We start from the raw sequence: 13,874 nt of genomic DNA, 5'->3' as shown, positions 1-13,874 counted from the left end.
TGTAAAGCCACGTTAAAAATGTGAGTTTTTCAGCTTTTTTTTGCATTTTTGCATTAGCGTTTAGTTGCGTTTTCCCGAGTTTTCCGAGCTTGCGGTTTTAAGCGCTTTTTTTACTAATAACATTTTTTTTTCGTCAAAAGCAGTCCAAAAACACCGGTTTGCAACGATTTACTACGTTTTGACGTATTTTTCAGCGCTAAAAAAACTCCTCTCGAAACCCACTAGTTTTGGGTTTTTTTCAGCCAAAAAATGTTGATTCCAGTCTATGTGTGTATGGACACATAGGATAACATGCTGGGGATGGACACATAGGATAACATGCTGGGGATGGACACATAGGATAACATGCTGGGGATGGACACGTAGGAGAACATGCTGGGGATGGACACATAGGATAACACGCCGGGGATGGACACATAGGATAACATGCTGGGGATGGACACATAGGAGAACACGCCGGGGATGGACACATAGGATAACATGCCGGGGATGGACACATAGGAGAACATGCCGGGGATGGACACATAGGAGAACACGCCGGGGATGGACACATAGGAGAACATGCCGGGGATGGACACATAGGAGAACACGCCAGGGATGGACACATAGGAGAACACGCCGGGGATGGACACATAGGAGAACATGCCGGGGATGGACACATAGGAGAACATGCCGGGGATGGACACATAGGATAACATGCCGGGGATGGACACATAGAATAACATGCCGGGGATGGACACATAGGAGAACACGCCGGGGATGGACACATAGGAGAACACGCCGGGGATGGACACATAGGATAACATGCTGGGGATGGACACATAGGAGAACACGCCGGGGATGGACCCATAGGAGAACACGCCGGGGATGGACACATAGGAGAACATGCCGGGGATGGACACATAGGAGAACATGCCGGGGATGGACACATGGGATAACATGCTGGGGATGGACACATGGGATAACATGCTGGGGATGGACACATCGGATAACATGCTGGGGATGGACACATAGGATAACATGCCGGGGATGGACACATAGGATAACATGCTGGGGATGGACACATAGGATAACATGCCGGGGATGGACACGTAGGATAACATACCGGGGATGGACACATAGGATAACATGCCGGGGATGGACACATAGGATAACATGCCGGGGATGGACACATAGGATAACATGCCGGGGATGGACACATAGGATAACATGGGGGGGATGGACACATAGGATAACATGCCGGGGATGGACACGTAGGATAACATGCTGGGGATGGACACATAGGATAACATGCCGGGGATGGACACATCGGATAACATGCTGGGGATGGACACATAGGATAACATGCCGGGGATGGACACGTAGGATAACATACCGGGGATGGACACATAGGATAACATGCCGGGGATGGACACATAGGATAACACGCCGGGGATGGACACATAGGATAACATGCCGGGGATGGACACATAGGATAACATGCTGGGGATGGACACATAGGATAACATGCCGGGGATGGACACATAGGATAACATGCCGGGGATGGACACGTAGGATAACATACCGGGGATGGACACATAGGATAACATGCCGGGGATGGACACATAGGATAACATGCCGGGGATGGACACATAGGATAACATGCCGGGGATGGACACATAGGATAACATGGGGGGGATGGACACATAGGATAACATGCCGGGGATGGACACGTAGGATAACATGCTGGGGATGGACACATAGGATAACATGCCGGGGATGGACACATCGGATAACATGCTGGGGATGGACACATAGGATAACATGCCGGGGATGGACACGTAGGATAACATACCGGGGATGGACACATAGGATAACATGCCGGGGATGGACACATAGGATAACACGCCGGGGATGGACACATAGGATAACATGCCGGGGATGGACACATAGGATAACATGCTGGGGATGGACACATAGGATAACATGCCGGGGATGGACACATAGGATAACATGCCGGGGATGGACACATCGGATAACATGCTGGTGATGGACACATAGGATAACATGCTGGGGATGGACACATAGGATAACACGCCGGGGATGGACACATAGGATAACATACCGGGGATGGACACATAGGATAACATGCCGGGGATGGACACATAGGATAACATGCCGGGGATGGACACATAGGATAACATGCTGGGGATGGACACATAGGATAACACGCCGGGGATGGACACATAGGATAACATGCTGGGGATGGACACATAGGAGAACACGCCGGGGATGGACACATAGGATAACATGCTGGGGATGGACACATAGGATAACACGCCGGGGATGGACACATAGGATAACATGCTGGGGATGGACACATAGGATAACATGCTGGGGATGGACACATAGGATAACACGCCGGGGATGGACACATAGGATAACATACCGGGGATGGACACATAGGATAACATGCCGGGGATGGACACATAGGATAACATGCCGGGGATGGACACATAGGATAACATGCTGGGGATGGACACATAGGATAACACGCCGGGGATGGACACATAGGATAACATGCTGGGGATGGACACATAGGAGAACACGCCGGGGATGGACACATAGGATAACATGCTGGGGATGGACACATAGGATAACACGCCGGGGATGGACACATAGGATAACATGCCGGGGATGGACACATAGGATAACATGCCGGGAATGGACACATCGGATAACATGCTGGGGATGGACACATAGGATAACATGCCGGGGATGGACACATAGGATAACATGCCGGGGATGGACACATAGGATAACACGCCGGGGATGGACACATAGGATAACACGCCGGGGATGGACACATCGGATAACATGCTGGGGATGGACACATAGGATAACATGCCAGGGATGGACACGTAGGATAACATACCGGGGATGGACACATAGGATAACATGCCGGGGATGGACACGTAGGATAACATGCTGGGGATGGACACATAGGATAACATGCCGGGGATGGACACATCGGATAACATGCTGGGGATGGACACATAGGATAACATGCCGGGGATGGACACGTAGGATAACATACCGGGGATGGACACATGGGATAACATGCCGGGGATGGACACATAGGATAACATGCCGGGGATGGACACATAGGATAACATGCTGGGGATGGACACATAGGATAACACGCCGGGGATGGACACATAGGATAACATGCTGGGGATGGACACATAGGAGAACACGCCGGGGATGGACACATAGGATAACATGCTGGGGATGGACACATAGGATAACACGCCGGGGATGGACACATAGGATAACATGCTGGGGATGGACACATAGGATAACATGCTGGGGATGGACACATAGGATAACACGCCGGGGATGGACACATAGGATAACATACCGGGGATGGACACATAGGATAACATGCCGGGGATGGACACATAGGATAACATGCCGGGGATGGACACATAGGATAACATGCTGGGGATGGACACATAGGATAACACGCCGGGGATGGACACATAGGATAACATGCTGGGGATGGACACATAGGAGAACACGCCGGGGATGGACACATAGGATAACATGCTGGGGATGGACACATAGGATAACACGCCGGGGATGGACACATAGGATAACATGCCGGGGATGGACACATAGGATAACATGCCGGGAATGGACACATCGGATAACATGCTGGGGATGGACACATAGGATAACATGCCGGGGATGGACACATAGGATAACATGCCGGGGATGGACACATAGGATAACACGCCGGGGATGGACACATAGGATAACACGCCGGGGATGGACACATCGGATAACATGCTGGGGATGGACACATAGGATAACATGCCAGGGATGGACACGTAGGATAACATACCGGGGATGGACACATAGGATAACATGCCGGGGATGGACACGTAGGATAACATGCTGGGGATGGACACATAGGATAACATGCCGGGGATGGACACATCGGATAACATGCTGGGGATGGACACATAGGATAACATGCCGGGGATGGACACGTAGGATAACATACCGGGGATGGACACATGGGATAACATGCCGGGGATGGACACATAGGATAACACGCCGGGGATGGACACATAGGATAACATGCCGGGGATGGACACATAGGATAACATGCTGGGGATGGACACATAGGATAACATGCCGGGGATGGACACATAGGATAACATGCCGGGGATGGACACATCGGATAACATGCTGGTGATGGACACATAGGATAACATGCTGGGGATGGACACATAGGATAACACGCCGGGGATGGACACATAGGATAACATACCGGGGATGGACACATAGGATAACATGCCGGGGATGGACACATAGGATAACATGCCGGGGATGGACACATAGGATAACATGCTGGGGATGGACACATAGGATAACACGCCGGGGATGGACACATAGGATAACATGCTGGGGATGGACACATAGGAGAACACGCCGGGGATGGACACATAGGATAACATGCTGGGGATGGACACATAGGATAACACGCCGGGGATGGACACATAGGATAACATGCCGGGGATGGACACATAGGATAACACGCCGGGGATGGACACATAGGATAACATGCCGGGGATGGACACATCGGATAACATGCTGGGGATGGACACATAGGATAACATGCCGGGGATGGACACATAGGATAACACGCCGGGGATGGACACATAGGATAACACGCCGGGGATGGACACATAGGATAATGTGTTGGGGGGTTTACTGGCTGTAAAAAAAAAAAAAAAAAACTTCAAAAGCCAAAAACAGCCGCTGTAAAAACTTCACGTGTGCATGAGGACTTATAGTCCTTGTACAGCAGGGCTCAGACTAGAAGAAGAAGAAGCAGCACAAGGACTCGATCAGTGGTGCTGCAGTGCCTATGTGCTAACACAAGACACTGACTGGAGGAGAGGGCAGAGAGATGAGCTCATTAGTCTGCTAATTTCCTTTAACCACTTGCAATTTTTTCAAACAGTTTATCACACATACTAAAATCAGCATTTTAAAATAAATATTAAATATTTTCTGAAAGCAGAGGCGCTGGAGAATACGATGGTGCCGATTGCATGTTTTTTTTTTTTATGTCGCACAATATTTGTGCAGTCCTTTATCAAAGCAAGTCTTTAGAAAAAAAAGCCAAAAACAGCCGCTGTAAAAACGTCCCGTGTGCGTGAGGACTCAATGGTTACAGAACGCAGGGGCGGACTGACCATTTGGAAACTCAGGCACTGCCCGAGGGCCCGGGGTCAGTAGGGGGCCCCATGAGATGCCCCTGGTACCTTTTTCTTAGGCTTTTTTGAGTTTGGGCAAGGACACAGGGGCCCCATGATCCCCTATTGCCCGGGGGCCCCATGAGTTGTCAGTCCGCCCCTGAGAAGTGCGCTTCTTTGTGTCTTTTATATCTGCCCAGGGTTTAGTTGTAAACTGGCTAGCACAGTGGCTAAATGGTTAGCACTTTGGCCTGGCAGTACTCGGGTCGTCGGTTCAAATCCCAACCACAGCACCACCTGCCTGGAGTTTGCATGTTTCCTGCCACACTCCAAAGACATGCTGGTAGGTGAATTGGCTCCTGTCTAAATTGTCCCTAGTATGTGTATGCATGAATGTGAGTTAGGGACCTTAGATTGTACGCCCCTTGAGGGTTAGGGACCTTAGATTGTACACCCCTTGAGGGTTAGGGACTGATGTGAATGTACAATATATATGTAAAGCGCTGCGTAAAGTGATGGTGCTATATAAGTACCTGAAATAAATAAATAATAATAAACTGGCCATTAATTAACCCCTTCACACCTAAGGATAAAACAAATCTAAATGCCTAAGCGCAACTTTGACATGTGTTAGTAAAACCGTCCATATCATCACAACTACTTTGTACATGCAGATGGATTATACCGCGTTTTTTTCAAGACAAATTGGGCTTTCATTTGGTGGTAAATGTTAATGGATAGCTCCTAATTTTTTTATTATCAATGGAAAACTGACCCAAAATAGTAAAAAAAAAAATAGTTTTTTTTAATGTAGCTGTGTGTTTCTTGTTACGACCATAACCTACCTCTATAGAACAACCCAAAATAAATTTTCCAGCTCTTGACGATCGCAGCGATACCATATATGTGTATGTTATTTGTTGTTTGTACCCGGAGTACAGCCCAGAAACTATAGTGCACATTTTGTTTTTGTCTTTTTTTTTTTTTACCTGAAACACACTGACACTAACGCTAACTGACACTGATACCAATTTTTTTAAATCTTGACCTTTGACCCAAGTACTAACCCTGGTACTGAACTAGATAAAACCTCGATCTAGGTATTTTTCTTTCTTTTTTCTTTTATCTTTTAATATTTATTTTCTTTTTTTTTTACAAATTTTTTTTTATCTTTCTATGTCAGGAGTTAGAGAGATACAATGTATAATAGGATGTATATAACGATACAATGTATAATGGAATGTATATAATGATACAACGTATAATAGGAAGTATATAATGATACAATATATAATGGAATGTATATATAGATACAACGTATAATAGAATGTATATAATGATACAATGTATAATAGGATGTATTTAATGATACAATGTATAATAGGATGTATATAATGATACAATGTATAATGGGATGTATATAATGATACAATGTATAATGGGATGTATATAATGATACAATGTATAATAGGATGTATATAATGATACAATGTATAATGGGATGTATATAATGATACAATGTATAATGGAATGTATATAACAATACAATGTATAATAGGATGTATATAATGATACAATGTATAATAGAATGTATATAATGATACAATGTATAATAGGATGTATATATAGATACAACGTATAATAGAATGTATATAATGATACAATGTATAATAGGATGTATATAATGATACAATGTATAATGGGATGTATATAATGATACAATGTATAATAGAATGTATATAATGATACAATGTATAATGGGATGTATATAATGATACAATGTATAATAGAATGTATATAATGATACAATGTATAATGGGATGTATATAATGATACAACGTATAATAGGATGTATATAGTGATACAACGTATAATAGGATGTATATAATGATACAATGTATAATAGGATGTATATAATGATACAATGTATCTCTCTTCTCCATTCATAGAGAGAGAAAAAACAAGGGGCCCGGGCTGCACAGTGACTGATCACTGTGATAGCCAATCAGAGGCTATCACAGCGATCACGTGACCTGAAATTGGGAGTCCCGGGTCCCGATCGTTAGAACGGGACCCGGGGCTCTCAGCGACACCGAGGTCTCTGTGCTGGCACGCTCCCTGCACAAAGACAGGTACGCAAATACGCGGCCCCACAGAAAAAAGCCCAGTTCCGTGAGGCCGCATATTTGTGTGCCGTCGGCATCAAGGGGTTAAAGCAGAAATAATCACACGTCGGCTAAATGAGGGAAAACAAGCGGAGATTCCTGGGCATCTGATGAGTCAATTTGCAGTAACAACTCTCGGCCCTTGTTGGACAAACACTGGAGAAGGCGCTAACCATCGTCACGCATGTCCCGTCCTCTAGGCTTCTAATGAGACGTCTTTTATGAGTTTCAGTGTAATATTAATAGAGGATCGGCTCGTTAATTATTTACTAAGATGATGGGCTGCCTGTGACTCATTTAAGACCCGTTCACAGGTTTGTGCTGAACGCGGCGGATTCATAGCGCCATGCTGGGGCGGTGATAAGGTGTCGTAGGCGGGCACCTGTCATTGCTTCCAATGTGTTATCACTCCAAGCTGGAGTTTGAGATCAAGACTGTGGAAAACGAGGATGTAAATGAGGCTTCACACAATTTTTTTTTTTTTTAAATAACCGTTTTATCTGGAAAAGTGGTTGTAAACCTCTGAAATGAAAAATGAACAAAAGCATATCCTTCTATAGTGTGTACTAGTATCAGTCCAAAGCACCTAGTGTGATTTCTGTCTGCTCTCTCCTTCCTCAGCTGTCTGCATGAGTCACTTTTGATAGGTTATGCCCACATCACAGAACCCCAGGGTACAGCTCCCCTCTCCTCTAGCACACAGAAGGTGATTGACATCCTCAGCTGTGCATGTTTCCCTAGGAGAATGTGTAACTGTAGGTATGCCCATTCCCTCCACTCAGGATTCATATTACACTCAGCTCCCTTGCTCTGAGCTGTGCAGTGTGTGATTGACAGCCTCAGCTGAGAAAGCTTCCCTGCGGGAATTTGCAGTAGGGGGTGTGTCCATTCCCTCCACTCGGGTCTCAAATAACACTCTGCTCTCTTGCTCTGTACTGTGCAGTGTGTGATTGACAGCCTCTGCTGTGCATGTTTCCCTATGAGAATGTGCAGAAGGGGTGTGTCCATTCTCTTCACTCAGGTCTAGATTACACTCAGGTCCTTGCTCTATGCTGTGCAGTGTGTGATTGACAGCCTCAGTTGTGCATTTTTCCCTATGGGAATGTGCAGAAGGGGTGTGTTCATTCCCTCCACTCAGGTCTCAAAAAACACTCAGCTCCCATGCTCTGTGCTGTGCAATGTGTGATTGAGAACTTCAGTTATGCATGTTTCCCTATGACAATGTACAATGCAGGGGCGGACTGACCATTCGAGCACTCAGGCTTTGCCCGAGGGCCCGGGGTCAGTAAGGGGCCCCATGAGTTCTTTCATTGGCTTTTTCATAGGCTTTTTTTGGGTGTGGGCGAGGACACAGGGGCCCCATGATCCCCTATTGCCCGGGGGCCCCATGAGTTGTCAATCCGCCCCTGAGACAAAGTACAGAGGGGATGTGTCCATTCCCTTCACTCAGGTCTCAGATTATACCATGTGCTACTGGTGCTATTCTAGCCACGTGCATTAGCACTCAGGTCTCAGATTACACTTAAGTCCTTGCTCTATGCTGTGCAGTGTGTGATTGGCAGTGTCAGCTGTGGATGACATCGCTCCCTGTGGGAGTTTTGTCAAATTCGGCATTGCCAACAGCTGGCCATTGAAATGAATAAACGCTCAAGAGCTAAATGTTTACACTTTTTTTCTGCCAAAACATTGCTCCCGAACGCATTGGGGTTTTCTTCTCCTGCTGCTGGTAAACGCCACTGCTACTAAAAGCTTCTAAAAGTCTATGTGTGCATGGACACATAGGATAACATGGAGGGTCGTTTGGAAGCGGTAAAAAAAATGCAGCAAAAACGACATGTGTGCATGAGACCTAAATGGACTGGAGTGTGTTTCTGCAATATGCGGTATTGGAAGAAAAATATGTTTGAAATATATTTTCGAAAATATTCTCCCCAAATAAGTCATAAACCGTAGTGCAGCGCTAACCAAATAATCATCAATCTGATCTAAAATAATTAATCACTCATGAATATGATTCCAGAGCGATATAAAATTCAATAGAAATATAATATAAAATATATAATCTAATGTCCGGAGCTAGCCAAAATGGTAGTAGTTAACTCCACTGATGAATAATTAATAAATCTCTCCGTGTGTATAGATCTGGAAATCCAGTGGCTGGCGATCAAAATGGATATAGAAAGATTGCCCACTCACCAGAAGCGCAATCTTAATGCGCGAGGATCAGACAAACCAGCAGCAGCCTTGATGGTGCAGCCTGAAGCAGGATCCCTTCCTCTGCTAAACCGGATATTTGGTGTCTCCCTCCTAAATGCCTTGGATCAGACGAACTTTAGCGGGGTCTGGTCACTGGCTCCCTCCTTTAATCCTGGTGTAGCTATGCGGATCCAGCTGAAATTAAAGATGGCCGCCAGACCTCATCGATCCGGTGGCTTGACGTCACGGCATGTATGGGCTCCTCCTTGATGCTGGCAGCACCCCTTATGAGGACGTATTTGCTTACGAAACGCGCCAAGGAGGAGCCCATACACGCCGTGACGTGAAGCCGCCGGATCGTGGAGGTCCGGCGGCCATCTTTAATTTCAGCTGGATCCGCATAGCTACACCGGGATTAAAGGAGGGAGCCAGTGACCAGACCCCACTAAAGTTCGTCTGATCCAAGGCATTTAGGAGGGAGACACCAAATATCCAGTTTAGCAGAGGAAGGGATCCTGCTTCAGGCTGCACCATCAAGGGAACCCCTGCTGCTGGTTTGTCTGATCCTCGCGCATTAGGATTGCGCTTCTGGTGAGTGGGCAATCTTTCTATATCCATTTTGATCGACAGGCACCGGATTTCCAGATCTATACACACGGAGAGATTTATTAATTATTCATCAGTGGAGTTAACTACTACCATTTTGGCTAGCTCCGGACATTAGATTATATATATTTTATATTATATTTCTATTGAATTTTATACCACTCTGGAATCATATTCATGAGTGATTAATTATTTTAGATCAGATTGATGATTATTTGGTTAGCGCTGCACTACGGTTTATGACTTATTTATTTGAGAAAGTTTGTGGTTACTTTTTTTGGTGCATCAGCTGATACAGTAATTTTCTGCCATATTCAGTATATTTCAAAATATATTTCAATAAATATATATACTGTGTATATATATATATATATATATATATATATATATATATATATATATATATATATACACACATACACATACATACACATACACACTGCATGTTGAAATGCGGTTTTTATATATTACAAAATATTTGAAAAATATTTTTTAAAGTATATATTTTTTAAATATATTCTTCAGATTTTTTTTAACATATAAAAAAGTCATTTTAACATATATTTGTAAATGCATTCCAAAAATTTAGATTTGTATTTTTAAAGACATACAGTATATTTGAAATGTATTTTTAAAAATATTTTTCATATACTTTGTAATAAAATTGAATTTCAACATGCAGTGTATAAAAACGCATTTCAACATGCAGTGTGTGTATATATATATATATATATATATATATATATATATAATATATATATTTATTTATTGAAATATATTTTGAAATATATTGAATACGGCCAAAATTGTAGCATTCCAAATATATGGCAATTTATTTGGGAAGAATATTTTTAAAATATATTTCAAATATATTTTTCTTCCATTTGGGTGGGCTCTGGGGCTTCTTGGCTATGAAAGAGTTAAATATATCAACTTGTCCTCCCCTGCCCCCCTTCTTTCCCTAATGTGTCATACCTTGAAATACAATGGAAATGTTCCTCCCTCTCAAAAGGGTATTGAGACTCGGAATCACGACTATAATTAATATCTCCATACGATTTCAGTTGCCGAGGCTGAATCAGCACCCCCGCCCTGCCTCTCCTTCCTCGCTCTCTTCATTCCTAATAAGCCCATCAGATATAATTGGCTAACATTCTCTCTTTTCTATTTACTAAGAACTGTGCACTTCCTTTAAAAATCCCCACCCCCCTCCCCTCCTGGGAAGGTGCAAGGTGTCATTATTTTTTTCTTTTTGCAGAAAGTCTTGTTGGAAGTTCATTGAAAAGCAACAACTTCAACAAAACCAACCGCACACGTCCTCAGACAATTTAATTGACTCTTGATGGAAATGGCGTCTCTTGGAAAAGGCGCGTTTTATGAAACTGAGGTCGAGGAACATTTCAAATGAATTTAGGGATGTGTCCGTGCTGATTATCGTTGCTCATGACCAACATTTTAAAATTAAAGTGACACTCCGCTGGAATTGTGGGTCGAATACTGGATGGAAGTGTAACAGACCCAACCGGGACAGGGGATGTTGGAGATGACTATGGGCTAGCCTTCTGCCCACTGATTATGGCCCATGGAGGAGACCAGTGATATTGTCTGCTTCTCCCGAGTCAGAGCAGCATGGAGAAGAGCCGGATCCTGAAACCCTCTGACTGTCCGGGAGTATCTACAGGGATTATGCGGCCAGGAAGTCCCCAGAAGAGTATTGTGTCTGTGGGAACATGGTGTCAAACAGGTTGTGCAAACACACCTTCACCAGGCGGGAATATGGAACTCTTCCTTGGCATACTCCTTATCTTGCCCTGGCTGGTCCTCAAGGATCGGCAATCATGTGACCACTGTGATTGGATGATAGCGCCACTCCAAGCAAAAGTGCAGTGTGGTTCCCAGCTGGATCTCAGTAGTAGTGGTGCTGGTGTCAGATCTCATACATCTAGAGGTGGCAGGAGATAAAGTTTGATATACATGTAAAGAGTATGTGATGTCCTAAGCCAGTGCCTCCACTGACTATGCCTTCTGGTGTATTTTGCTCTGCCCACCTCATGAGCTCTACTCATACAGATCAATGACAAAGCCCTGGAGGGCGTGGTGAAATGCGTCAGCACTGGTGGGTGAGGCAAAAAGCGTCAGAGTAATACGTGTCACCACATGCTCTTTACATGTATCAGGCTTGGTGAGCAACGCCTTAAATTTTTCTACTGACACCATTGTGATTGGCTGCCACAGTGGTCATATGATCGGCTACCAAGTGTTAGTGGGGACCAAGAACTGTCTTTGTCTAAGTCTATGTGATGGGAGTGTGCAGTGAGCTGTCAGCACAGAGACATTGGACGCCCAATAACTGGTAGTGTGCAGTGAGCTGGCAGCACAGAGACGTTGGGCGCCCAATGACTGGGAGTGTACAGTAAGCTGTCAGCACAGAGACGTTGGACGCCCAATGACTGGGAGTGTGCAGTGAGCTGTCAGCACAGAGACATTGGATGCCCAATGACTGGGAGTGTGCAGTGAGCTGTCAGTACAGAGACATTGGACGTCCAATGACTGGGAGTGTGCAGTGAGCTGTCAGTACAGAGACGTTGGACGCCCAATGACTGGGAGGGTGCAGTGAGCTGTCAGCACAGAGACGTTGGACGCCCAATGACTGGGAGGGTGCAGTGAGCTGTCAGCACAGAGACGTTGGACGCCCAATGACTGGGAGGGTGCAGTGAGCTGTCAGCACAGAGACGTTGGACGCCCAATGACTGGGAGGGTGCAGTGAGCTGTCAGCACAGAGACGTTGGACGCCCAATGACTGGGAGTGTGCAGTGAGCTGTCAGCACAGAGACATTGGACGCCCAATGACTGGGAGTGTGCAGTGAGCTGTCAGCACAGAGACATTGGACGCCCAATGACTGGGAGTGTGCAGTGAGCTGTCAGCACAGAGACGTTGGGCGCCCAATGACTAAGAGTGTGCAGTGAGCTGGCAGCACAGAGACGTTGGACGCCCAATGACTGGGAGTGTGCAGTGAGCTGTCAGCACAGAGACGTTGGACACCCAATGACTGGGAGTGTGCAGTGAGCTGTCAGCACAGAGACATTGGACGCCCAATGACTGGGAGTGTGCAGTGAACTGTCAGCAGAGAGACATTGGACGCCCAATGACTGGGAGTGTGCAGTGAGCTGTCAGCACAGAGACGTTGGGCGCCCGATGACTGGGAGTGTGCAGTGAGCTGGCAGCAAAGAGGCGTTGGACGCCCAATGACTGGGAGTGTGCAGTGAGCTGGCAACACAGAGGCGTTGGACACCCAATGACTGGGAGTGTGCAGTGAGCTGGCAGCACAGAGACGTTGGACACCCAATGACTGGGAGTGTGCAGTGAGCTGGCAGCACAGAGACGTTGGACACCCAATGACTGGGAGTGTGCAGTGAGCTGGCAGCACAGAGACGTTGGACGCCCAATGACTGGGAGTGTGCAGTGAGTTGTCAGCTGTCACTATTCCAGAGACATTGGACGCCCAATGACTGGGAGTGTGCAGTGAGCTGGCAGCACAGAGTCATTGGACGCCCAATGACTGGGAGTGTGCAGTGAGCTGTCAGCACAGAGACATTGGATGCCCAATGACGCATATATGCTGCATGTGAGCATTGAAGCCCACCCGTTTGGTGATGG

The 13,874-nt window shown here is 45.8% G+C and overlaps 1 protein-coding gene across 1 annotated transcript in view; it reads right to left on the bottom strand.

The window, feature by feature from the left end:
• The window catches only part of LOC149462245 (contactin-associated protein-like 5), a 689,962-nt gene that overhangs the window by 277,052 nt on the left and 399,036 nt on the right, over positions 1-13,874 (bottom strand). The window lies entirely within an intron of this gene.

Source organism: Staurois parvus, unplaced genomic scaffold, assembly GCF_062004578.1.
Source record: "Staurois parvus isolate SC_StPar_1 unplaced genomic scaffold, SC_StPar_1.0 ptg000179l, whole genome shotgun sequence".
In the NCBI taxonomy this organism is placed as follows: Eukaryota; Metazoa; Chordata; class Amphibia; order Anura; family Ranidae; genus Staurois; species Staurois parvus.
This window is presented reverse-complemented; position numbering and strand designations above follow the sequence as displayed.